Below are 26,848 nucleotides of genomic sequence, written 5' to 3'. Positions count from 1 at the left end.
TTTGGAGTAGTTTGTCATTTGCTCTAGTGCTTCACTTATATCTTTTTAGAGCATGGAGGTAGTTTTATTTTGAAGAAATTGTTTAACTCTCATGCTTCACTTATATCATTTTGAGAGTCTCTAAAAAGCATGGTAGTTTGCTTTGGTTATGAATTTAGTCCTAATATGATGGGCATCCAAGATGGGTATAATAAAAACTTTCATATAGAGTGCATTGAATACTATGAGAAGTTTGATACTTGATAATTGTTTTGAGATATAAAAATGGTAATGTTAGAGTCATGCTAGTTGGGTAATTGTGAAATTGAGAAATACTTGTGTTAAAGTTGGCTAGTCCCATAGCATGCACGTATGGTAAACATTGTGTGACAAGTTTGAAGCATGGGGTGTTCTTTGAGTGCTTTCCTTATGAGTGGCGCGCGGTCGGGGACGAGAGATGGTCTTTTCCTACCAATCTATCCCTCTAGGGGCATGCGTAGTAGTACTTTGCTTCAAGGGCTAATAAACTTTTGCAATAAGTATATGAGTTATTTATACTAATGTGAGTCCATGGATCATACGCACTCTTACCTTTCCGCAATTTGCTAGCCTCTACGGTACCGTGCATTGCCCTTTCTCACCTCGAGAGTTGGTGCAAACTTCGCCGGTGCATCCAAACCCCGTGATATGATACGCTCTATCACACATAAGCTTCCTTATATCTTCCTCAAAACAGCCACCATACCTACCTATTATGGCATTTCCATAGCCATTTCGAGATATATTGACATGCAACTTTCCACCGTTCCATTTATTATGACACGCTCCATCATTGTCATGTTGCTTTGCATGATCATTGTCGGTGTCAAAACCGGCGGATCTCGGGTAGGGGGTCCCGAACTGTGTGTCTAAGGCGGATGGTAACAGGAGGCAGAGGACACAATGTTTTACCCAGGTTCGGGCCCTCTTGATGGAGGTAAAACCCTACGTCCTGCTTGATTAATATTGATGATATGGATAGTACAAGAGTAGATCTACCACGAGATCAGAGAGGCTAAACCCTAGAAGCTACCCTATGGTATGATTGTATGTTGTCCTACGGACTAAAACCCTCTGGTTATATAGACACCGGAGAGGTTAGGGTTACACAAGGTCGATTACAAAGGAGGAGATACACATATCCGTATTGCCTAGCTTGCCTTCCACGCCAAGTAGAGTCCCATCCGGACACGAGACGAAGTCTTCAATCTTGTATCTTCATAGTCTAACAGTCCGGCCAATGGAGATAGTCCGGCTGTCCAGAGACCCCCTAATCCAGGACTCCCACAGTAGCCCCTGAACCAGGCTTTCAATGACGATGAGTCCGACGCGCAGTATTGTCTTCGGCATTGCAAGGCGGGTTCCTCCTCCGAATACATCACGGAAGAATTTGAATATAAGGATAGTGTCCGACCCTGCAAAATAAGTTCCACATACCACCGTAGAGAGAATAATATTTCCACAAATCCAATTTGCTGACTTGTTTTGGCAACACGACATTACGTCACGGGCCGGTGATTATTCGAACCGTTTCTTTTAACTAGCCCCGCACATAACGCGAGGCAGTTTTTTGACACGTCTCGTCAAAGCAAAGATTGTGTCCCCTTATCACGGGATTCTCATCAATACGGGCATGGGTAACCCAACCGCGTTTAGGACTCCTAGATTATAGGCAAGCCCCAAACGGCCACGGAGAGGACGCTTGGTATTCATCCTCTTTATAAAGGGCCAAGACTTTCACTTTTCTCCCTCCCGTGCTCAATCGAATCCTTCCCCCGCCTCGAGTTCTAACACCCAAAGCCCAGGTCAGGTGCTCCGGATCTTCAACCATGTCCGGATCCAGCCTTCAAGGCCGATGGATGCCCTCCTCCATTACAGAAGAAGATATCAAGAAGTTGAGGGAGGCCAGATATCTGACCGCCGAAGTTTCGCATCGGCTGCCTGCCTGAGGGCAGGTCGTCCCTACTCCTGAACCCAACGAAAACGTCGTGTTCATCTCTCACTTCCTCCGAGGTCTAGGTCTCGCTCTGGATCCCTTCATAAGGGGTTTGATGTTTTACTACGGGCTAGACTTCCACGATCTTGCCCAGGACTCCTTTCATCACATCTCGGCATTTATTATCGTGTGTGAGGCCTTCCTCCGCATTACCCCTCACTTCGGCCTGTGGCTCAAGACCTTCGATGTGAAGCCGAAGACAATCGAGGGGCAGCACGCAGCGTGTGGAGGTGCATTAATAAGCAAGATTGCGGGAGCCCCGTGGCCAAAAGATTCCTTTCCAGAGGTGTCCGGATTATGGCAACAGGAGTGGTTTTACATCACAGCTCCCAGAAGTGCCAAGTGGGTGGCTCCCCCCGCTTTCCGCTCGGGCCCCCCACCACAACTGATGTCATGGATTAGCAGAGGGCTGAGCTGGGGTTCAGCCAAGGACGTGCCTGTACTGCAAAGCCGTATTCAAGATCTCTTCGAGGGAGATCTTAATTTGGTTATGGTAATGCAAGTCATGCTGGTTCGTCGAGTCCAGCCATGCAAACGTCGGCCCCTTCGCTTGTGGGAGTTCAACCCAGAAGGACCGCGCGCTATTCAAAGTTTCCTTGGCCTGACACACGAGGAGATGTACAAGTCATTCTTCGGACCTCAAACAGAGTATCCGGACACTACCGAGGACATGGGCCTGAGTAGCAACTGCGCCGCTGAACAAGTAAGTAATCCTCTAGCCGAGCACACCATCTTTTATTTACCATGACGTCATTTCTGAGAAATCGCCCTTTGACCAGGACTGGCTAACAAAGGCGAAGATGATTCGGTGTTTGGCCCCCCTCCCTGAGGGTTTGGAAAATTCGGTACTGGAAAAGATGCTCGAGCTCGCACCTTGCCCGGAGCCCTCAAAGGAAGACACATGGGGGGATAATATGGGCGAAAGCGGGCCCCCGTCGCTGCCAGTTCCAACCGAGGGAATGAGCGCCTCCATAAGGGAGGATAAACAAGGAGAAGATTCTGACATTCTCTCGCTACGGGGGAGGAAGAGGACTACCTCTGAGGATCCGGAAACCGAGACCTCCAAACGGGAGAAAAGGTCTCCAACAGAGGGTCCTGCCTCGGGGGGTGCTCTTGCCACACAAAGTCCGCGCGGGGATCAGCCCTCCCACGAGTTGTAAGTGATCAAAAAATACTTTAATAGTGAAGGTATACTACCTTTCCTCTGAGAAAAATAACCGAAGCATATATCTTTCAGTTCGGATCTTAGCCCTTCTCAGCTGAGCTCGTCTTCGGGGGATCTTCTTCCAGAGATGATGGAGAGCGAAATGCCTCCCCCGGACTCCCCCGCTCAAGAAGCGGGCAACCTCGAAGTGTCTTCATGGAGGGCCTCTCCGGATCCGGTGAGGCCAGAAGATAATCCCATAGTCACCCGAAGTCCCCAGCGTCCAGCTCTCGAAGAGAGCAAACAAAAGAGTCCGGCACCGTCTGGTATGCGGTTGGACATTCTGAGGGAGCTGTTGGAGCAAGCGGCCATCTCAAAAGAACACCGTACGTTGATGGGTATGGTGATGGAAAGAATTTCATCCGCCGAAAGCGGATTACATGATGCCTTTATGAGTCTACTGAAGGGCTTTGAGGTACGTGAAATGACATACTTTTTGATAGTACCGGACATGTTAGGTGTGCCCTGTGTATATAGTAGCCCCTAAGACTCTGGTTGTCGTCGAGAACGGCGACGAACAGAGGATCATAGTCCCAGGTAATAACCAGACTGCCTTTATGTGTAGGTGGTGGAGGCTCAAGTGGCTAGCCGGACTAGTGAGTTTGCCAAACTAAAGCGGCAATTGGATGCGGCAGACGCCGACATCTAGCTTGTTAACAAGCGGCTTGACGAGTCACAGGGTAAGTAATGTTTTCTGGTGAATGTCACAAAATAAGAGCAGCATGATGCCAGTATCTTCAATATGTTGTGACTGCAGATGGAGCTGCCACCGTGGAGACCCTTCGGGCGAAACTTGCCCGAGCCGAAGAACAAGCAAGAGCTAGTAATGCGGCTACTTTGAAGGCGGCCGAAGAGTTAAGAGCCAAGAAGGCTGCGCATTGCGAAAGCAAAGAGAAGATGGCCAAGATGGCCGTGGAATTAAAAGGCACTGCCGACCGTTGCCAGTTCCTTGAAGAAGAAAACCGAGTGAAGGCAGCGGACCTTGAAAAGGCCACAATGGCGACCAAAGACACTCGCTCTTCTATGAGGGTGAAGAAGGAGGAGCTACGTGAAGCCAGGGATATTATGGCTGGGAAGCCCTTTCTGCTGCAGAGGAAGTTCGGAGATCCGCGGTATGCCCCTCTGGATCGGCTGTGGAGTTCGGCAGACGCATATATGGACTTGGTTGCAAGCGCTGTCGATGCGGTCGAATACTTCCGAGATCAGACAGATCGTGAAGTGGACAAGCTGTTCTAGTCGCAATTTAACGTTCCAGAGCGTCCTCTTCCCTTGGCTAATCAGCTATCCGAATGGGCCGAACTTAATAGGTTGTCCGGACTTGCCATGAGGTCCGTCGTAGATCATTTGTGGCCGGAGAAGCCGAAGCCGAACAACTATTTCAGCTTAGTGCAGCAGTTCCTTGGTGCGGTGCCGCGCAATAATGCGATGAAGAGGTCGGTGTGCATAGAAGGCTCGCGGATGGCCTTTGCCCATGTCAAGGCATACTGGGCGGAGATGGATGCTACCACTGTTGCGGCGCAAGATTCGGCCATAGGCCGAGTAGCTGACGAGCACTATTTTGAAGAGGTTCTTGAGGGTGCTCGTTTGATAGAGGCCTAGTGCTCGAAGAATATTATGTTTGAGTGACATGTATTCCCATTTTAAACACAATGTTTTTATGAAATGTAGTAAGGCTGTATTTATACTTTTGCCTCAAAGTAATATGGTGCCTCCTGTGCGTCCATTTACGTATATATGTATATAACCTGAAAGATTGCAGTCGTCGGCTTCAACCCCCACGCATATAATGTGGGGGTGCTCGCAAAAAATGCGTGTTCACACTTAACCCAATGTCTTGGTCCTATTAAGGAGGTGATAGCGCAGTGAATGAGGCAACCGGACTATGATGCTTTAACACTTTCACTTAGCCATAGGAGTTTGACGGTGGGGCTACTATATAGCCCCTGGTGGCTCCGCACTCTCCCGAACTCGGGGTGCGTATATGCCTGGCCGGGAAACGGCCCTTCGTTAAAGCGGAGGAATTCTAACATTCCGATAGGTCATCGAGTGGTTGACCAGTCTCGCACCATATCATGACAGTCAGTTTTCGGCTTTCTCTACTGAGGTGCTCGTCCGGACGAACCAGGGCACAATCGCAGTAGTTCTCCTGGTGCTGCCTTAGCCGATAGAACGGAACGTAAGGCACCAAAACAGAGGAGCCGGGCAAACCCAACATTTGACCAAAGACATGATTCGGAGCTGATGCATATAAGGCCAAACTCGCGACGCCGAACACTCCCTAAGGTATTCCGTCTTTATGGTATAAACCGGGCATAAATAGTGCCCTTGGTAAGAAGCCCCTTGTGTCCGGGTACGTGCGTTATTCTGACGTGGCCACATGCCAAGACGTCAGCATCCTTCTCAATTGTACTGAGAATCCGAGGGATGTATATCAACAAGAGACAGTAAAAAAGGTTTACGCAGGGTCTTAATCTAAAAATAATCCTTGGAGCGGGTCCCTGCTGCACGTCTGTGCCTGTGTCTCCGTTGTGCTGTATCCTGGACGGGTGTAGCACGATGGTCATCTGTAAAAGAGAGGAACTTAGGTGAAAAGTTGTCGTGCAAAAAGGTAGTTTTTTAAAGAAACCATGTATAATTAAAGATGAGTAAAAATTGCCACTTGTCTGCGCGCGTTGAGCCCCTTGTATTTGTAATAGGGGTGTGGCCATCAATCCGGTATGAATTACATATAGCTGAGCCGGACTCGTCTAACCGTGTCCGTGGTCTTGACGACCTATCAAATGCTTTAGTTAGTGAGGCCGTTTTTAGTGTGCGGCTGCCAAGGCAGTCGCACTCTCTTCGGCGCGCAAATATCGCTCAATATTTCCATTCACTGTAATGATGCCACGTGGACTGGGCATCCTGAGCGTGAGGGAAGCATAATGCAGTATTGCATTAAAGCGAGTGAAAGCTTCGCGTCCAATTAGTGCTTGATAACCACTTTGGAACGGAGCAATGTGGAAGGTTAAATGTTTGCTACGGAAGTTATCGGGGAAGCCAAATATAACCTTTAGTAGCAGGGAACCCGTGCAGTGAGCCCCTGGGCCTGGCGTTACTCCTTTAAAGGTAGTGTTGCTATGGCAAATTTTTGTTGGGTCTATCCCAATTTCGCGGATTGTATCCTGGTATATCAGGTTTAGACTGCTGCCACCGTCCATCAGGTCTCGTGTGAAGTGGTATCCGTCAATTATTGGGTCTAATACCAGGGCAGCCCATCCTGCATGCCGGATACTTGCTGAGTAATCACGATGGTCGAAAGTGATCGATTGAGACGACCAGTGGCAGGACTCCGTGGTGATAGGCCCTTGGGCATATTTTTTTGGGAGTTCTGCTTTGTTTCTCCCCTTGATCACATATAACACGTTGACTATTTTGACTTCTGGTGGAAACTTCTTTTGTTCCCCAGTGTCTTGCTTGAGAGGCTCATCCTCGTCTTCGCTTGGTGTATCCTCCCCCTTGTGTACGACGTTGAGCTTGCCGGACTGCTTGAAGACCCAACATTCTCTATGGGTATGATTAGCGGGTTTGCCAAGGGTGCTATGGATCTGACATACTTGGTCCAAAATTTTGTTTAGGCTGGACAGTTCGTCTCTGGCGCCTTTAGAGGGCGGCTTTTGCTGACCTGGCCGAGAGCTTCTGAATCCGGCGTTTACTACCGTGCTCTTCATGTTGTCTTCTTTATTCCGGTGTTTATTATTGTTGTTGCACCGTGATTTCCCGTTTCCATCTCTAACTTCGGAAATACCTGGGTCGCTGATGCTGCATCTGGCTAGCCAACTATCCTCACCCGCGCAAAAGAGGGTCATGAGGCTTGTTAATGCTACCATTGTTCTCGGCTTTACTTGGCCGAGGTGTCTGGCAAGCCATTCGTCATGGACGCTATGCTTAAAAGCTGCCAAGGCTTCGGCGTCCGGACAGTCGACTATTTGGTTCTTTTTAGTAAGAAACCTGTTCCAAAGTTTTTGGGCGGACTCTCCGGGCTGTTGAGTTATATGACTCAAATCGTCCGCCTCCGGAGGTCGGACGTACGTCCCCTGAAAATTTGCCCGAAAAGCATCTTCGAGATCCTCCCAGCTTCCAATGGAAATTTTGGGGAGGCTCTTAAGCCAGTGCCGAGCTGGCCCTTTCAGTTTGAGGGGTAAATACTTAATGACGTGGAGGTCATTTCCTCGAGCCATATGGATATGGAGGATATAATCCTCAATCCAGACACCAAGGTCCGTTGTTCCGTCGTATGCCTCTATATTTACGAGTTTGAATCCCTCTAGAAATTCATGATCCAGCACCTCATCGGTGAAACATAGGGGGTGTGCGGCACCCGTGTATCCGGGAGTACCGTGTTCTTCAGATGTTTGTTGTGCTGCGTTGTATGCTGGAGCGTACTTACGTGGTCCATAGATGGATCTGGTTGTGCCGTCCTTTTGATGTGAGTCCTCGCGTGGATCGCGTATTGGCTTATGTGCGGCGTTTTTTGCCGCTCTATGTTGGCCGTGAGGTCGCCTATCCGGCCAGATGGCTGTTTTGATTTTTGGTTGTGGGGGGTCTAGGGCCTCCTCATCGAATTCAGGTAGCAACTTCCGCTTCGGGTAGCTCTTGGTAGGGCGATTACCGCCGTACTTGGCTGCTGTGTTGAGTACTTTGTTCCATCTAATTTGGAGTGTGTTTTGCGCAGCCTTGAGCCTTTGCTTCTGCTTTTTTAGACTCCTTGCGGTGGCAACGAGCCTTTGATGGGCATTCTGTTGCTCTGGGTGTCTGTCCGGTGTGACGTCATCTGGACTATGATCTTTTACAGAGTCGGGTTGTTCGGCTTGATTCTCCGTGTTGCCGTGGTCCGGCAATGGTTCCCCCTGCTCTAACGCTGGGTCTGTGTGATCGTTATTTCTACCGAGGCGGGATTTGGGGCGGCGCTTACGCTGCCATTTTGACTGCTTCTCGAGGGAACAACCCTTCGTTGTGTCCTTCCGTTCCTCGTCATCGTTTTCCTTTGGTGTGTCCACCATGTATACGTCATGTGGTGAAGTGGCTGTCCAGTGCCCTGTGGGCAGTGGTTCCTCTTCGTCTCCCGCATCATCGTCCATACCGTCGATGTCTTCGGAGTCGAAGTCGAGCATGTCGGTTAAGTCATCGACAGTGGCTACTAAGTGGGTGGTGGGTGGGCCGTGAATTTCTTTGTTGTCCACATCCCGGTCCTGCTGGACATAGTTCGGCCAGGATTCTCCTGACAAGGAGAGAGACCTTAATGAGTTCAGTATGTCGCCAAAGGGCGAGTGCTGAAAAATATCCGCGGAGGTAAACTCCATGATCGGCGCCCAATCGGATTCGATAGGAACGGGCGCAGGCGGTTCGGAGTCCGTGGCCGGAGAAGGATCCGGCAGTTTAACAACACGGCTCTCGTGCAAGATAAGGTCGATGTTTGGCTTGATCGCCGCTGAGGGTAAGGCCTCCATGGCGGGGTCCATCCACCCGTCCATGGACGGTGCAACTGGCTCCGAATTGAGGGTTGGAGCGGCTGCCTGTGCGATCTCCTGAACACTGTCCGATGGTAGAGCTAGATCGTACTCATCGTGACCGCATGACACACAAGGCAGAGGCTCAAATCCGTCGAAGATCAAGTATTCGCGGATATCGGCAGTGTAGTTTAAGCTTCCAAACCTGACCTGGTGGCCAGGGGCGTAACTTTCAATCTGCTCCAGATGGCCAAGCGAATTGGCCCGCAGTGCAAAGACGACGAACACGAAGATCTGTCCGGGGAGAAAAGTCTCACACTGGACTGCATCGCCATCGATGATAGTAGGAGCCATCAGGCCTAACGGCGACGTCACAAAGGAACTCTCAATGAAAGCACCAGTGTCGGTGTCAAAACCGGCGGATCTTGGGTAGGGGGTCCCGAACTGTGCGTCTAAGGCGGATGGTAACAGGAGGCAGGGGACACAATGTTTTACCCAGGTTCGGGCCCTCTTGATGGAGGTAAAACCCTACGTCCTGCTTGATTAATATTGATGATATGGGTAGTACAAGAGTAGATCTACCACGAGATCAGAGAGGCTAAACCCTAGAAGCTAGCCTATGGTATGATTGTATGTTGTCCTACGGACTAAAACCCTTCGGTTTATATAGACACCGGAGAGGTTAGGGTTACACAAGGTCGGTTACAAAGGAGGAGATACACATATCCGTATTGCCTAGTTTGCCTTCCACGCCAAGTAGAGTCCCATCCGGACACAAGACGAAGTCTTCAATCTTGTATCTTCATAGTCTAACAGTCCGGCCAATGGAGATAGTCCGGCTATCCAGAGACCCCCTAATCCAGGACTCCCACAATCATGTAGTTGACATCGTATTTGTGGCAAAGCCACTTTCAAAATTCCTTCATACATGTCGCTCTTGATTCATCGCATATACCAGTACATCGCCAGAGGCATTCACATAGAGTCATATTTTTGTTCTAGTATCGAGTTGTAACATTGAGTTATGAGTAAATAAAAGTGTGATGATCATCATTATTAGAGCATTGTCCCATGTGAGGAAAGAAGGATGGAGACTATGAAAAAAAGAGGCCAAAGGCCCAAATAAAAAAAGAGGCCAAAGAAGCCCAAACAAAAAAAGAGAGAGAAAAAGAGAGAAGGGACAGTGTTACTATCATTTTTCCACACTTGTGCTTCAAAATAGCACCATGATCTTCATGGTAGAGAGTTTCTTATTTTGTCACTTTCATATACTAGTGGGAATTTTTCATTATAGAACTTGGCTTGTATATTCCAATGATGGGAATCCTTAAAATGCCCTAGGTCTTCGTGAGCAAGCAAGTTGGATGCACACCCACTTAGTTTCTTTAGATGAGCTTTCATACACTTATAGCTCTAGTGCATCCGTTGCATGACAATCCCTACTCCTCGCATTGACATCAATTGATGGGCATCTCCATAGCCCGTTGATTAGCCGCGCCAATGTGAGACTTTCTCCTTTTTTTGTCCTCTAACATAACCCCCATCATCATATGCTATTCCACCTATAGTGCTATTGTGGGGACCCCGACTCATAAGTCGTGATCACCGAATGCACGTGTACAGTGATCCCAGAGATCAATGCTCACTGAACACACAGAAACTGAATAACAAGAGTCTTACATCCATACATACCGTATTACACAAGTAGGACCATTATGGTCAAGTCTTGAGTATAACATCGCAGCGGAAATCTTCATCGATAACTTGGACCCATGCCATCTACCTTAACCCTACAGGCATTCTGACTGGGAAGCGTCCTAGCTCGCATGTTCGTCACCGAGGTACTCTTCTTCATATTATGTTCTTTCATGCCCGGCCAATAAAATAACCAGTGGCAAGCCAATGAGTACTTTGAATGTACTCGCAAGCAACCCAAGGGTGATAACAGAATAATTGTGCAAGGCACTACTGCTAATTTGGCATTTTTGCGGAAAGCTAGTTTTCCTCATGCAAGTATGATCAACAGTTATCAAGGATATGAATGCGTCTGCAACAAGTATCAGGAGGTTACAAACATCAACATCGGGATAGAGTTGTGAACAACTCATACTCAAGCTCATCGTGACTTCCTCACGAATCATGTCAACAGATTTACCAAACCGTGTTGTTTGTCAGAAACATATGGACGTAGTCTAAGCAGCACCACCCAACTGTCCTTGACCGGGATAGCCCGAATTTAAGCGGGGGTCCGGGGCGGCAATGGCGGCAGAGGAGGAGGAAGAAGGCACGAGAGGAGGTATGGGTCGGTCTAGGAGGTGTATGGGACAGAGAGAGAGCGAGGGGCGTCCAAAGAGGGGCTCGACGAGGCTCTATATGGCAAGGCCATGGTGCACCACGAGCCGCACTCACGGGTGCCAGCGGAATCGGTCCTGGGGACCGTTGGGAGGGGCCAGGCTGGGTCAGTGGCGCTCGTGGAGTCCGTCCAGGAGCGAGGGAGGTTAGAGGGGGAGCGGGGCGAGGTCAGAGCCGGGCCAGCCGCGTGGCCAGGGAGTGGCCGAGTCTGGCGGTGCTCCGGCACGCGACGACGGGCTCAAAGGAGAGAGAAGGAGGAGGGGGCTGACCGCGTAGTGTGTCACGCACGCCGAGGCGGCATCGGGGGACACGTTACTGGCGCCCAAGGTCGACGGGAGCATCGGGCAGAGGGCGGCTACAGTGCCCTGGTGCACTGTAGCGCGCTCCAGAGCGCGGCCATTGCATGCCATGGCATGCAAATGGCTTCCTGCGCGTGGCCAAGCCTGTCCACTAGCTCCTGAGAGTTTCTGATATGCTCCATAAAGCTTAATAGTTAAGGCAAGTCCATAAGAAAGAAGGGGGAGGGAAAAGAGGTGCTGCCATGGTGAAAAGGGAGGGGTAAACCAGGGTTTTTCCCTCCTCAATTATTGAACCAGGGTTGGAGCTTTTTACTGGAGGTAGAAGGGAACTAGGAGGGGCTGTGGTAAAAAGATAGGGTCATGGAGATTAGTGGAAGTGGTCAAAAGGTTGTTTTGGAAATTTTGCAGAAGGTGTTTGTTTCTTGTTTGGGCAAGGAAAAGGATTCCATTTGGCATGAGACTCCACAGGGTGAAATGACACATATAATTAGGGCCTTCCACCCATTTGGAGCTTATTTGGGCAAAGTTGCCAATGCAACTTTTGTAAACCCTAGAAATTAACAGAAATGAACTTGTGTAGATCTAGTTGAGAAAATCACTTCCCCTTGATGAACCACTTGGTGTAGTGTCCTCATTTGGTCATTTGAACATTCTCACAAAAGTTGGAATCAGGGAGAGAAAGTTTCCAATGTAAAGTTGTTCAAACTTGGTTCTGGACAGGAAGGGTTTTGGGGCACTTTGATCAAGTTAACTTGTTCTCCAACTTGTGCCATTTGGTCTAGATGATTTATTAGACCATTATAGCATGTGGACCAAGGTATAGAGCATTTGGACAAGTTTGATAATGTAAAGTTCTTCAAACTTGAAAAAGGACAGAAGTGGTTTTGAGAGGGTTTCATGGGGTTATACTATTCTCCATGACATGGTACTTGTCAAGATCATCAGAAATGTTATATTTGACATGTTAGAATTTTCTTGGATTTTTATGAAAATATTTCCTGCAGAAATATTTCAAATCCTTGAAATGAGCAGAAATGGTTTTGGGAGGTTTTGTCCAATATTTTGATCATGACCATATGTTGAAACTAATATATATGGAAAATATATGTCCATCGAGTCTCCCTAATTTTTCTAAAAAAAATTTAAAGCTTTAAAATAATTTTAACCTATTAAAGACCATTTCCGACCTTAAGAAAAAGCCTTTAAATCAAATAGGAAAATAACTTTTAAAATTATATTTTTGTGGTTTCTCGGTATCCTATATCTAATAGGAGTCAAACATATTTTTGGAAAGATTTTTACTGCCCTGAATTAAGTACTTGCAGTACAAATCTTAATTCAGGGGTTTTTGGAAAACTAATTTTTGAAAATACTTTTTGGCAAAATTATTTTTGTAAGAAATTATTTTTATGACCTATACACATGGCATGATCATTGGTTCAAGAGTTTGGAGCAAGGAGATGAAGTATAGGAGTTGGAGGGTTTATTTGATTTTTAGAGCACTTGCAAACAACAGACAAAAATCCAAATCAAGGCAAGTTCCAAAACACTCAAAAGTTTTTGTCAAACCACATTTTATCATGATTTATTAGCTTAAGTGTTGTGGCATGAAAATCAGGGTGTGACAGCTATATCCATGGCTTGCGCTCGTGTATTGCGTAAGGGTTGAAAAGGCTGAAGCATGTTAAAAAGTACGAACCAATTTCTCGGCTTGTCATTGGGGTTGTGCATGATGGGAGAATTTAGTGTGATGAAAATTAAGCATGGCCAAACTCTATGATTTTGTAGGGATGAGCTTTCTTTGGCTATGTTATTTTGAGAGGACATAATTGCTTGGTTATTATGCTTGAAGTATTATTGTTTTTATGTCAATATTAAACTTTTGTCTTGAATCTCGCGGATCTGAACATTCATGCCACAATAAAGAAAATTACATTGATAATTATGGTAAGTAGCATTGCACATCAAAAATTCTGTTTTTATCATTTACCTACTCGAGGACAAGCAGGAATTAAGCTTGGGGGTGCTTGATACGTCTCCAACGTATCTATAATTTTTTATTGTTCCATGGTATTATATTATCCATCTTAGATGCTTTATATGCTATTTATATGATTTTTGGGACTAACGTATTAACCTAGAGCCTAGTGTTAGTTTCTATTTTTTTCCTTGTTTTTGAGTATCGCAGAAAAGGAAAACCAAACGGAGTTCAATTGACCTGAAAATTTACGGAGATCGTTTTTGGACCAGAAGAAGCCCATGGAGCATCGGAGATGGACCAAAAGAGTCCCGAGGCCATCACGAGGGTGGGGGCGCGCCCTACCCCCCCCCCCCTGGGCGCGCCCCCTATCTCATGGCCGCCTCGGAGACCCTCCTGACTTGTTCCCGATGCCAACACCTCTTATATATGCCCAAACTTTTAGAACATAACCTAGATCGGAACCTCCTCCACCGCAAGCCTCCGTAGCCACCGAAAACCAATTGAGACCCGTTCCGGCACCCTACCGGAGGGGGAGAATCCCTCTCCGGTGGCCATCTTCATCATCCCGGTGCTCTCCATGACGAGGAAGGAGTAGTTCACCCTTAGGGCTGAGGGTATGTACCAGTAGCTATGTCTTTGATCTCTCTCTCTCTTATGTTCTTGATTCAGAACGATCTTGATGTATCGCGAGCTTTGCTATTATAGTTGGATCTTATGATGTTTCTCCCCCTCTATCTCCTTGTGATGAATTGAGTTTTCTCTTTGAAGTTATCTTATCGGATTGAGTCTTTAAGGATTTGAGAACACTTGATGTATGTCTTGCATGTGCTTATCTGTGGTGACAATGGGATACTCACGTGATCCACTTGATGTATGTTTTGGTGATCAACTTGCGAGTTCCGTGACCTCGTGAACTTATGCATAGGGGTTGGCACACGTTTTTGTCTTAACTCTCCGGTAGAAACTTTGGGGCACTCTTTGAAGTTCTTTATGTTGGTTGAATAGATGAATCTGAGATTGTGTGATGCATATCGTATAACCATACCCACGGATACTTGAGGTGACATTGGAGTATCTAGGTGACATTAGGGTTTTGGTTGATTTGTGTCTTAAGGTGTTATTCTAGTACGAACTCTTGAATAGATCGATCAGAAAGGATAACTTTGAGGTGGTTTCGTACCCTACAATAATCTCTTCGTGTGTTCTCCGCTATTAGTGACTTTGGAGTGACTCTTTGTTGCATGTTGAGGGATATTTATATGATCCAATTACGTTATTATTGTTGAGAGAACTTGCACTAGTGAAAGTATGAACCGTAGGCCTTGTTTCCTAGCATTGCAACACCGTTTTACGCTCACTTTTACCACTTGCTACCTTGCTGTTTTTATATTTTCAGATTACAAAAACTGATATCTACCATCCATATTGCACTTGTATCACCATCTCTTCGCCGAACTAGTGCACCTATAAAATTTACCGTTGTATTGGGTGTGTTGGGGACACAAAAGACTCTTTGTTATTTGGTTGCAGGGTTGCTTGAGAGAGACCATCTTCATCCTACGCCTCCCACGGATTGATAAACCTTAGGTCATCCACTTGAGGGAAATTTGATTATACTTGATAATATGGGTATTACAAGAGTTGATCTACCATGAGATTGGAGAGGCTAAACCCTAGAAGCTAGCCTATGGTATGATTGTATGTTGTCCTATGGACTAAAACCCTCCAGTTTATATAGACACCGGAGAGGTTGGGGTTACACAAGGTCGATTACAAAGGAGGAGATACACATATCCGTATTGCCTAGCTTTCCTTCCACGCCAAGTAGAGTCCCATCCGGACACGAGACAAAGTCTTCAATCTTGTATCTTCATAGTCTAACAGTCCGGCCAATGGAGATAGTCCGGCTGTCCGGAGACCCCCTAATCCAGGACTCCCACAGTAGCCCCTGAACCAGGCTTTCAATGATGATGAGTCCGGCGCGCAGTATTGTCTTCGGCATTGCAAGGCAGGTTCCTCCTCCGAATACATCACGGAAGAATTTGAATATAAGGATAGTGTCCGACCCTGCAAAATAAGTTCCACATACCACCGTAGAGAGAATAATATTTCCACAAATCCAATTTGCTGGCTTGTTTTGGCAACATGAAATTACGTCATGGCCCGGTGATTATTTGAACCGTTTCTTTTAACTAGCCCCGCACATAACGCGAGGCAGTTTTTTGACACATCTCGTCAAAGCAAAGATCGTGTCCCCTTATCACGGGATTCTCATCAATACGGGCGTGCGTAACCCAACCGTGTTTAGGACTTCTAGATTATAGGCAAGCCCCAAACGGCCACGGAGAGGACACTTGGTATTCACCCTCTTTATAAAGGGCCAAGACTTTCACTTTTCTTCCTCCCGTGCTCAATCGAATCCTTCCCCCGCCTCGAGTTCTAACACCCAAAGCCCAGGTCAGGTGCTCCGGATCTTCAACCATGTCCGGATCCAGCCTTCAAGGCCGATGGATGCCCTCCTCTGTTACGGAAGAAGATATCAAGAAGTTGAGGGAGGCCAGATATCTGACCGCCAAAGTTTCGCATCGGCTGCCTGCCCGAGGGCAGGTCGTCCCTCCTCCTGAACCCAACGAAAACGTCATGTTCATCTCCCACTTCCTCCGAGGTCTAGGCCTCACTCTGGATCCCTTCGTAAGGGGTTTGATGTTTTACTACGGGCTAGACTTCCATGATCTAGCCCCGGACTCCTTTCTTCACATCTCGGCATTTATTGTCGTGTGTGAGGCCTTCCTCTGCATTACCCCTCACTTCGGCCTGTGGCTCAAGACCTTCGATGTGAAGCCGAAGACAATCGAGGGGCAGCATGCAGCGTGCAGAGGAGCATTAATAAGCAAGATTGCGGGAGCTCCGTGGCCAAAAGGTTCCTTTCCAGAGGTGTCCGGATTATGGCAACAGGAGTGGTTTTACATCACAGCTCCCAGAAGTGCCAAGTGGGTGGCTCCCCCCGCTTTTCGCTCGGGCCCCACCCCATGTGATGTCATGGATTAGCAGAGGGCTGAGCTAGGGTTCAGCCAAGGACGAGCCTATACTGCAAAGCCGTATTCAAGATCTCTTCCAGGGAGATTTTAATTTGGTTATGGTAATGCAAGTCATGGTTGTTCGTCGAGTCCAGCCTTGCAAACGCCGGCCCCTTCGCTTGTGGGAGTTCAACCTAGAAGGACCGCGCGCTATTCAAAGTTTCCTCGGCCTGACGCACAAGGAGATGTACAAGTCATTCTTCGGACCTCAAACAGAGTATCCGGACACTACCGAGGACGTGGGCCGGAGTAGCAACCGCGCTGCCGAACAAGTAAGTAATCCTCTAGCCGAACACACCATCTTTTATTTACCATGACGTCATTTCTGAGAAATCGCCCTTTGACCAGGACTGGCTAACAAAGGCGAAGATGATTCCGTGTTCGGCCCCCCTCCCTCAGGGTTTGGAAAATCTGGTACTGGAAAAGATGCTCGAGCTCGCACCTTGCCCGGAGCCCTCGAAGGAAGACACGGGGGGGGATAATATGGGCGAAAGCGGGCCCCCATCGCTGCCAGTTCTAACCGAGGGAATGAGCGCCTCCATAAGGGAGGATAACCAAGGAGAAGATTCTGACCTTCTCTAGCTATGGGGGAGGAAGAGGACTACCTCCGAGGATCCAGAAACCGAGACCTCCAAACGGGAGAAAAGGTCTGCAACAGAGGGTCCTGCCTCGGGGGGTGCTCTTGCCGCACAAAGTCCGCGCGGGGATCAGCCCTCCCACGAGTTGTAAGTGATCAAAAAATACTTTAATAGTGAAGGTATACTACCTTTACTCTGAGAAAAATAACCGAAGCATATATCTTGCACTTCGGATCTTAGCCCTTCTCAACTGAGCTCGTCTTTGGGGGATCTTCCTCCGGAGATGATGGAGAGCGAAACGCCTCCCCCAGACTCCCCCGCTCAAGAAGGGGGCGACCTCGAAGTGTCGTCACGGAGGGCCTCTCCGGATCGGGTGAGGCCAGAAGATAATCCCATAGTCACCCAAAGTCCCCAGCGTCCGGCTCTCGAAGAGAGCAAACAAAAGAGTCTGGCACCGTCTGGTATGCGGTTGGACATTCTGAGGGAGCTGTTGGAGCGAGCGTCCATCTCAGAAGAACACCGTAGGTTGATGGGTATGGTGATGGAAAGAATTTCATCCGCCGAAAGAGGATTACATGATGCCTTTATGAGTCTACTGACGGGCTTTGAGGTACGTGAAATGACATACTTTTTGATAGTACCGCACATGTTAGGTGTGCCCTATGTAGATAGTAGCCGCTGAGACTCTAGTTGTCATCGAGAACGGCGGCGAACAGAGGATCATAGTCCTAGGTAATAACCAGACCGCCTTTATGTGCAGGTGGTGGAGGCTCTGGTGGCTAGCCGGACTAGTGAGTTTGCTGAACTAAAGCGGCAATTGGATGCGGCAGACGCCGACATCGAGCTTGTTAACAAGCGGCTTGACTAGACACGGGGTAAGTAATGTTTTCTGGTGAATGTCATAAAATAAGAGCAACATGATGCCAGTATCTTCAATATGTTGTGACTGCAGACGGAGCTGCCACCGTGGAGACCCTTCGGGCGAAACTTGCCCGAGCTGAAGAACAAGCAAGAGCTAGTAATGTGGCTGCTTTGAAGGCGGCCGAAGAGTTAAGAGCCGAGAAGGCTGCGCATTGCGAAAGCAAAGAGAAGGTGGCCAAGATGGCCGTGGAATTAAAAGGCACTGCCGACCGTTGCCAGTTCCTTGAAGAAGAAAACCGAGTGAAGGCAGCGGACCTTGAAAAGGCCACGATGGAGACCAAAGACACTCGCTCTGCTATGAGGGCGAAGAAGGAGGAGCTGCGCGAAGCCAGGGATATTGTGGCTGGGAAGCCCTTTCTACTGCAGAGGAAGTTCGGAGATCCGCGGTATGCCCCTCTGGATCGGCTGTGGAGTTTGGTAGACGCATATATGGACTTGGCTGCAAGCGCTGTCGATGCAGTCGAATACTTCCGAGATCAGACAGATCGTGAAGTGGACAAGCTGTTCTGGTCGCAATTTAACATTCCAGAGCGTCCGCTTCCCATGGCTGATCAGCTAGCCGAATGGGCCGAACTTAATAGGTTGTCCGGACTTGCCATGAGGTCCGTCGTAGATCATTTGTGTCCAGAGAAGCCGAAGCCGAACAACTATTTCAGCTTAGTGTAGTAGTTCCTTGGTGCGGTGCCGCGCATCAATGCGATGAAGAGGTCGGTGTGCATAGAAGGCTCGCGGATGGCCTTTGCTCGTGTCAAGGCATACTGGGCGGAGATGGATGCTACCACTGTTGCGGCGTAAGATTCGGCCATAGGCCGAGTAGCTGCCAAGCACTATTTTGAAGAGGTTCTTGAGGGTGCTCGTTTGATAGAGGCCCAGTGCTCGAAGAATATTATGTTTGAGTGACATGTATTCCCATTGTAAACACAATGTTTTTATGAAATGTAGTAAGGCTGTATTTATACTTTTGCCGCAAAGTAATATGGTGCCTCCTGTGCGGCCGTTTACGTATATATGTATATAACCTGAAAGATTGCAGTCGTCGGCTTCAACCCCCATGCATATAATGCGGGGGTGCTCGCAAAAAACGCATGTTCACACTTAACCCAACATCTTGGTCCTATTAAGGAGGTGATAGCGCAGCGAACGAGGCAACCAGACTATGATGCTTTAACACTTTCACTTAGCCATAGGAGTTTGACGGTGGGGCTACTATATAGCCCCTGGTGGCTCCGCACTCTCCCGAACTCGGGGTGCGTATATTCCTGGCCGGGAAACGGCCCTTCGTTAAAGCGGAGGAATTCTAACATTCTGATAGGTCATCGAGTGGTTGACCAGTCTCGCGCTATATCATGACAGTCAGTTTTCGGCTTTCTCTACTGAGGTGCTCGTCCGGACGAACCAGGGCACAATCGCAGTAGTTCTCCTAGTGCTGCCATAGCCGATAGAACGGAACGTAAGGCACCAAAACACAGGAGCCGGGCAAACCCAACATTTGACCAAAGACATGATTCGGAGCTGATGCATATAAGGCCAAACGCACGACGCCGAACACTCCCTAAGGTATTCGGTCTTGATGGTATAAACCAGGCCTAAATAGTGCCCTTTGTAAGGAGCCCCTTGTGTCCGGGTACGTGCGTTATTCTGACGTGGCCACATGCCAAGACGTCAGCATTCTTCTCAATTGTACTAAGAATCCGAGGGATATATATCAACAAGAGACAGTAAAAAAGGTTTATGCAGGGTCTTAATCTAAAAAGAATCCTTGGAGCGGGTCCCTGCTGCACGTCTGCGCCTGTCTCTCCGTTGTGCCGTATCCTGGACGGGTGTAGCATGATGGTCATCTGTAAAAGAGAGGAACTTAGGTGAAAAGTTGTCGTGCAAAAAGGTAGTTTTTTAAAGAAACCATGTATAATTAAAGATGAGTAAAAATTGCCACTTGTCTGCGCGCGTTGAGCCCCTTGTATTTGTAATAGGGGTGTGGCCATCAATCCGGTATGAATTACATATAGCTGAGTCGGACTCGTCTAACCGTGTCCGTGGTCTTGACGACCTATCAAATGCTTTAGTTAGTGAGGCCGTTTTTAGTGTGCGGCTGCCAAGGCAGTCGCACTCTCTTCGGCGCGCAAATATCTCTCAATATTTCCATTCACTGTAATGATGCCACGTGGACCGGGCATCCTGAGCGTGAGGGAAGCGTAATGCGGTATTGCATTAAAGCGAGCGAAAGCTTCGCGTCCAAGTAGTGCTTGATAGCCACTTTGGAACGGAGCAATGTGGAAGGTTAAATGTTCGCTACGGAAGTTATCGGGGAAGCCGAATATAACCTTTAGTAGCAGGGAGCCCGTGCAATGAGCCCCTGGGCCTGGCGTTACTCCTTTAAAGGTAGTGTTGCTATGGCAAATTTTTGTTGGGTCTATCCCCATTTCGTGGATTGTATCCCGGTATATCAGGTTTAGACTGCTGCCACCATCCATCAGGACTCGTGTGAAGTGGTATCCGTCAATTATTGGGTCTAATACCAGGGCAGCCCATCCTGCACGCCGGATACTTGCTGAGTAATCACGATGGTCGAAAGTGATCGGTTGAGACGACCAGTGGTAGGACTCTGTGGTGATAGGCCCTTGGGCATATTTTTCTGGGAGTGCTGCTTTGTTTCTCCCCTTGATCACGTATAACACGTTGACTATTTTGACTTCTGGTGGAAACTTCTTTTGTTCCCCAGTGTCTTGCTTGAGAGGCTCATCCTCGTCTTCGCTTGGTGTATCCTCCCCCTTGTGTACGGCGTTGAGCTTGCCGGATTGCTTGAAGACCCAACATTCTCTATGGGTATGATTAGCGGGTTTGCCAGGGGTGCTATGGATCTGACATACTTGGTCCAGAATTTTGTTTAGGCTGGACAGTTCGTCTCTGGCGCCTTTAGGGGGCGGCTTTTGCTGACCTGGCCGAGAGCTTCTGAATCCGGCGTTTACTACCGTGCTCTTCATGTTGTCTTCTTTATTCCGGTGTTTATTATTGTTGTTGCACCGTGATTTCCCATTTCCATCTCTAACTTCGGAAATTCCTGGGTCGCTGATGCTGCATCTGGCTAGCCAGCTATCCTCACCCGCGCAAAAGAGGGTCATGAGGCTTGTTAATGCTGCCATTGTTCTCGGCTTTTCTTGGCCGAGGTGTCTGGCAAGCCATTCGTCACGGACGCTATGCTTAAAATCTGCCAAGGCTTCGGCGTCCGGACAGTCGACTATTTGGTTCTTTTTAGTAAGAAACCTGTTCCAAAGTTTTTGGGCGGACTCTCCGGGCTGTTGAGTTATATGACTCAAATCGTCCGCCTCCGGAGGTTGGACATACGTCCCCTGAAAATTTGCCCGAAAAGCATCTTCGAGATCCTCCCAGCTTCCAATGGAAATTTTGGGGAGGCTCTTAAGCCAGTGCCGAGCTGGCCCTTTCAGTTTGAGGGGTAAATACTTAATGGCGTGGAGGTCATTTCCTCGAGCCATATGGATATGGAGGATATAATCCTCAATCCAGACACCAAGGTCCGTTGTTCCATCGTATGCCTCTATATTTACGGGTTTGAATCCCTCTAGAAATTCATGATCCAGCACCTCATCGGTGAAACATAGGGGGTGTGCGGCACCCCTGTATCCGGGAGTACCGTGTTCTTCGGATGTTTGTTGTGCTGCGTTGTATGCTGGAGCATACTTACGTGGTCCATAGATGGATCTGGTTGTGCCGTCCTTTTGATGCGAGTCCTCGCGTGGATCGCGTATCGGCTTATGTGCGGCGTTGTTTGCCACTCTATGTTGGGCGTGAGGTCGCCTATCCGGCCAGATGGCTGTTTTGGTTTTTGGTTGTGGGGGGTCTAGGGCCTCCTCATCGAATTCAGGTAGCAACTTCCGCTTCGGGTAGCTCTTGGTAGGGCGATTACCGCCGTACTTGGCTGCTGTGTTGAGTACTTTGTTCCATCTGATTTGGAGTGTGTTTTGCGCAGCCTTGAGCCTTTGCTTCTGCTTTTTTAGACTCCTCGCGGTGGCAACGAGCCTTCGATGGGCATTCTGTTGCTCCGGGTGTCTGTCCGGTGTGACGTCATCTGGACTATGATCTTTTACAGAGTCGGGTTGTTCGGCTTGATTCTCCGTGTTGCCGTGGTCCGGCAATGGTCCTCCCTGCTCTAATGCTGGGTCTGTGTGATCGTTGTTTCTACCGAGGCGGGATTTGGGGCGGCACTTACACGGGCCGTTTTGACTGCTTCTCGAGGGAACAACCCTTCGTTGCGTCCTTCCGTTCCTCGTCATCGTTTTCCTTTGGTGTGTCCACCATGTTATGTCATGTGGTGAAGTGGCTGTCCAGTGCCCTATGGGCAGTGGTTCCTCTTTGTATCCCGCATCGTCGTCCATACCGTCGATGTCTTCGGAGTCGAAGTCGAGCATGTCGGTTAAGTCATCGACAGTGGCTACTAAGTGGGTGGTGGGTGGGCCGTGAATTTCTTCGTCGTCCGCATCCTGGTCCTGCCGGACATAGTTCGGCCAGGATTCTCCTGACAAGGAGAGAGACCTTAATGAGTTCAGTATGTCACCAAAGGGCGAGTGCTGAAAAATATCCGCGGAGGTAAACTCGATGATCAGCACCCAATCGGATTCGATAGGAACGGGCGCAGGCGGTTCGGAGTCCGTGGTCAGAGAAGGATCCGGCAGTTTAACAACATGGCTCTCGTGCAAGGTAAGGTCGATGTTTGGCTTGATCGCCGCTGAGGGTAAGGCCTCTGTGGCGGGGTCCATCCACCCGTCCATGGACGGTGCAACTGGCTCCAAATTGAGGGTCGGAGTGGCTGCCTGTGCGATCTCCTGAACACTGTCCGATGGTGGAGCTAAATCATACTCATCGTGACCGCGTGACGCACAAGGCAGAGGCTCAAATCCGTTGAAGATCAAGTCTCCGTGGATATCGGCCATGTAGTTTAAGCTTCCAAACCGGACCTGGTGGCCAGGGGCGTAACTTTCAATCTGCTCCAGATGGCCAAGCGAATTGGCCCGCAGTGCAAAGCCGCCGAGCACGAAGATCTGTTCGGGGAGAAAAGGCTCACCCTGGAATGCATCGCTATCGATGATAGTAGGAGCCATCAAGCCTAACGGCGACGACAAAGAGGAACTCTCAATGAAAGCACCAATGTCGGTGTCAAAACCGGCGGATCTCGGGTAGGGGGTCCCGAACTGTGCGTCTAAGGCGGATGGTAACAGGAGGCAGGGAACATGATGTTTTACCCAGGTTCGGGCCCTCTTGATGGAGGTAAAACCCTACGTCCTGCTTGATTAATATTGATGATATGGGTAGTACAAGAGTAGATCTACCACGAGATCAGAGAGGCTAAACCGTAGAAGCTAGCCTATGGTATGATTGTATGTTGTCCTACGGACTAAAACCCTCTGGTTTATACAGACACCGGAGAGGTTAGGGTTACACAAGGTCGGTTACAAAGGAGCAGATACACATATCCGTATTGCCTATCTTGCCTTCCACGCCAAGTAGAGTCCCATCCGGACACGAGACGAAGTCTTCAATATTGTATCTTCATAGTTTTATTTTGTTGTTTTTCACTCTACATTTTTCGTATAGGCCAAGAACATATTTCTAATAGATGTTTAAAATTTTCCCAATACAAATTATAATTTTTTTAATAGATGGTCAACATTTTTTCTATACACATTTTCAACATTTTTTCTATACACATTTTCAACATTATCTAATGCTTGTTTAACATTTTTCAAATACAAGTTGAACATTTTTTGAATACATGATCAAAAAATTTCCTATACACAATTTAATTTTTTTCAAATGCTTGATTAAAACTTTTAAATACAAGATTAACATTTTCTAATACATGGTCAACATTTTCTCTATGCACATTTAACATTTTTTAAATGCTTGATGAACATTTTCTAAATGACATATTAACATTTGTTAACACATGGTCAAAAATATTTCTATAAACATTTAACACTTTCTAAATGCTTGATTAACATTTTTCAAATACTTGTTCACCATTTATTTCAAATGGTTGATTAACATTTTTTATATACATGACTACAAAAATTCATCATTTTCTAATACACGGTCAACATTTTTTCTATACACATTTAACATTTCTCAAATGCTTGATCAACATTTTTCAAATACTTTTTCAACAATTTTTCAAATGTTTGATTAACATTTTTTATATACATGATCAAAAAAATCATCATTTTTTAATACATGGTCAACATTTTTTCAATACACATTTAACATCGTTCAAATGCTTGATCAACATTTTTCGAATACTTGTTCAACGTGTTTTTCAAAAGCTTGATTAACATATTTATATACATGATAAAAAATTCATTATTATTTAGTACATGGTCAACATATTTGCTATACACATTTAACATTTCTCAAATGCTTTATCAACATTTTTCAAATACTTGTTTAAAAAATTCAAATGCTTGATTAACATTTATTAAATACATGACAAATTTTTTATATACATTTTCCGTATACGTGATAAAAATTCTCTATACAGAATCAACATTTTTCAAATGTTTTTATAGGATGTTGTGCATATATATACAGAATCAACATTTTTAAAATGTTTTTATAGGATGTTGTACACAACATAAGTGCTTAAACTAAAGGCTTCGGGACTTAAAAAGTAAAGTACAACCATGGCTTAAATTAGTTTCCTTTTCTTGCAGATAACTTGATTCTCTTGTTAGAGATAACTTGATTCTCTGCTCACAAGTCACAAACAACTGCAGCAAGAAATAATTTCACAGGTAGCTAACATAATTCTCAAAATAAACGGCTCTCCATGTTCATCTATAGTTTTAATATTGTTGGGCTTTCATTTAATTTAGGAATTAAAAGATGCATCATCCAAATTTGCACTAATCGAAGCTCGGCCAGCTGATAATAAGGGAGCCTGTCAGGTCCCCGATTCCAAGTCACATCGATCTAGCCGGTAACACCTCATATCACATTGCGGCCTCACGCATGGTAACCCACGGGTGTCGCCTTACCATGGCCCGGGACCGTTTGCGCCTTTTCGCTCACGTATATGATAGTGTCGCTAGCATCCATATGATAGAGAACCCGGGCCGGCATGGCTAGTCGTGAACCCAAAGCGGCACAGACCTATGGAGACAGGCATACATGAATCACATCGAACATGTCAGTCATCAGCGAGTGAATCCGTGCTGTAGCACTGGGCTAACAGGACTCCGGGGAACCCGGGCTGTAGCAGGCTAGGCAGGACTCCGGATGTCACCGCGTGACATTTCCCCGAAGGGACATACATAGGAACAAAGTGAAACACATGCCAGCCAGCCAAGTGTCCTGAGCAGTAGTGCTGAGCTAGCAGGACTCCGGTGAACTGGGCTGTAGCGGACTACTATGGCTCAAGGAGCACTAGACTACATTTCCCCATAAGAGAGGCTGCCAAGGATAAACAACTAGATTGTCGGATCCTACACATACCAAGAATTTCAATCATACACACAATATGCTCGATATGTGCAAATACAACATGGCATCACAACAAAACTCTACAACTCAAGTACTTTATTTAAAGGCTCCAGAGAGCCATACATAGCATGTTCATACAGATAGGGGTCACATGACCCGACACTCAAGTCATACAAGCATACAAGCACATGCGGAAGCAAATAGTCTGAGTACAGACACTAGAAAGAAAGAAGGCTTCTCGAAGCCTATCTATCTACATAGGTCCCTCCATGGCCAGGATCACCACCTGGGTGGCAAGTCACTCATCGACGTCGAGATCTACATAAAACCCATCGGAGGGGTCGGTGTTGTCGTCTGAAAACAGTAATTAAACAAACATGAGTACAAAGGTACTCAACAAGTCTTACAACAGGACCTACTATACATGCTCATTCTCAAGAAGGTGGTGGAGTTATTGTAGCAAGCCAGCTTTGACTCTTGGCTAAGCTATCCTACGAGGCACCACTAGTAAAATAGTTTTCCCACACAAGTCCACTAATCACCAACACAATACTCTACCGAGGATCCTCCCTCGTCATCCTACGAGAGAGCCATCCTCGATACTAACACTTATCTTGAGTCTTTTAGTAGTAACCATTAACTTGTCTATGAACTGTATAGGCAACCAAGTAGTCCTTTACCGTGGACGCGGCTATTCGAATAGATGGTGTTAACCCTGCAGGGGTGTACTTCTTCATACACGCTCTCACCACTAACCGCCGTTTACACGACATGTACTCGGAAACCTTCAAGCGGAAGCCCAACAAGGGTGTCGGCCACGACCTACCTAAACACTCAAGTCTCTAGTCCAGGTTTATCGCCTATCCAGGTTCCATCCGCAGGGAGTCTGGCCGAGGTTTCCACATACGGCCCCGAACCATGTGAACAGGGTCTCGAGATGCCACACGGGCGCCCGACATACTCGGCCATGGTGTATCTTCCGCAACATAGCCCACCCCTAGGGTCAGCGCTACGCACGGCCGCCAACACATAACCTACAAACACAGAAACTAATTGCAACTCCTGGACAGAGTACTAGGGTGATTAAGAAGCCGAGAGGGTCCATTGGTTTCGGGCCCAATGTATGGTAGTAACTGAATCTTAAATCACACATATAGATCTCAGTTCTTATGGACGACCTCAATGAAACAACCCACCATGTACTCCTACATGGCCTCTCATTGATACCTTTACCAAAACATGTTCAACACATCCCTCACATTACCGACATAATCATTTCACTCTAGCCCATCACCCAGATGAACCAGACCTGACACAACTCTAAGCATAGCAGGCATAGCAAGGTAGGAAACACATACATGGCTCAATCAACTCCTACACATGCTAGTGGGTTTCATCTAGTTACTGTGGCAATGACAGGTCATGCAGAGGATAAGGGTTCAACTACC

This window comes from Triticum aestivum, chromosome 5A (assembly GCF_018294505.1).
Source record: "Triticum aestivum cultivar Chinese Spring chromosome 5A, IWGSC CS RefSeq v2.1, whole genome shotgun sequence".
NCBI classification, from domain to species: domain Eukaryota; kingdom Viridiplantae; phylum Streptophyta; class Magnoliopsida; order Poales; family Poaceae; genus Triticum; species Triticum aestivum.
Note: the sequence above shows the minus strand (reverse complement) of the source record.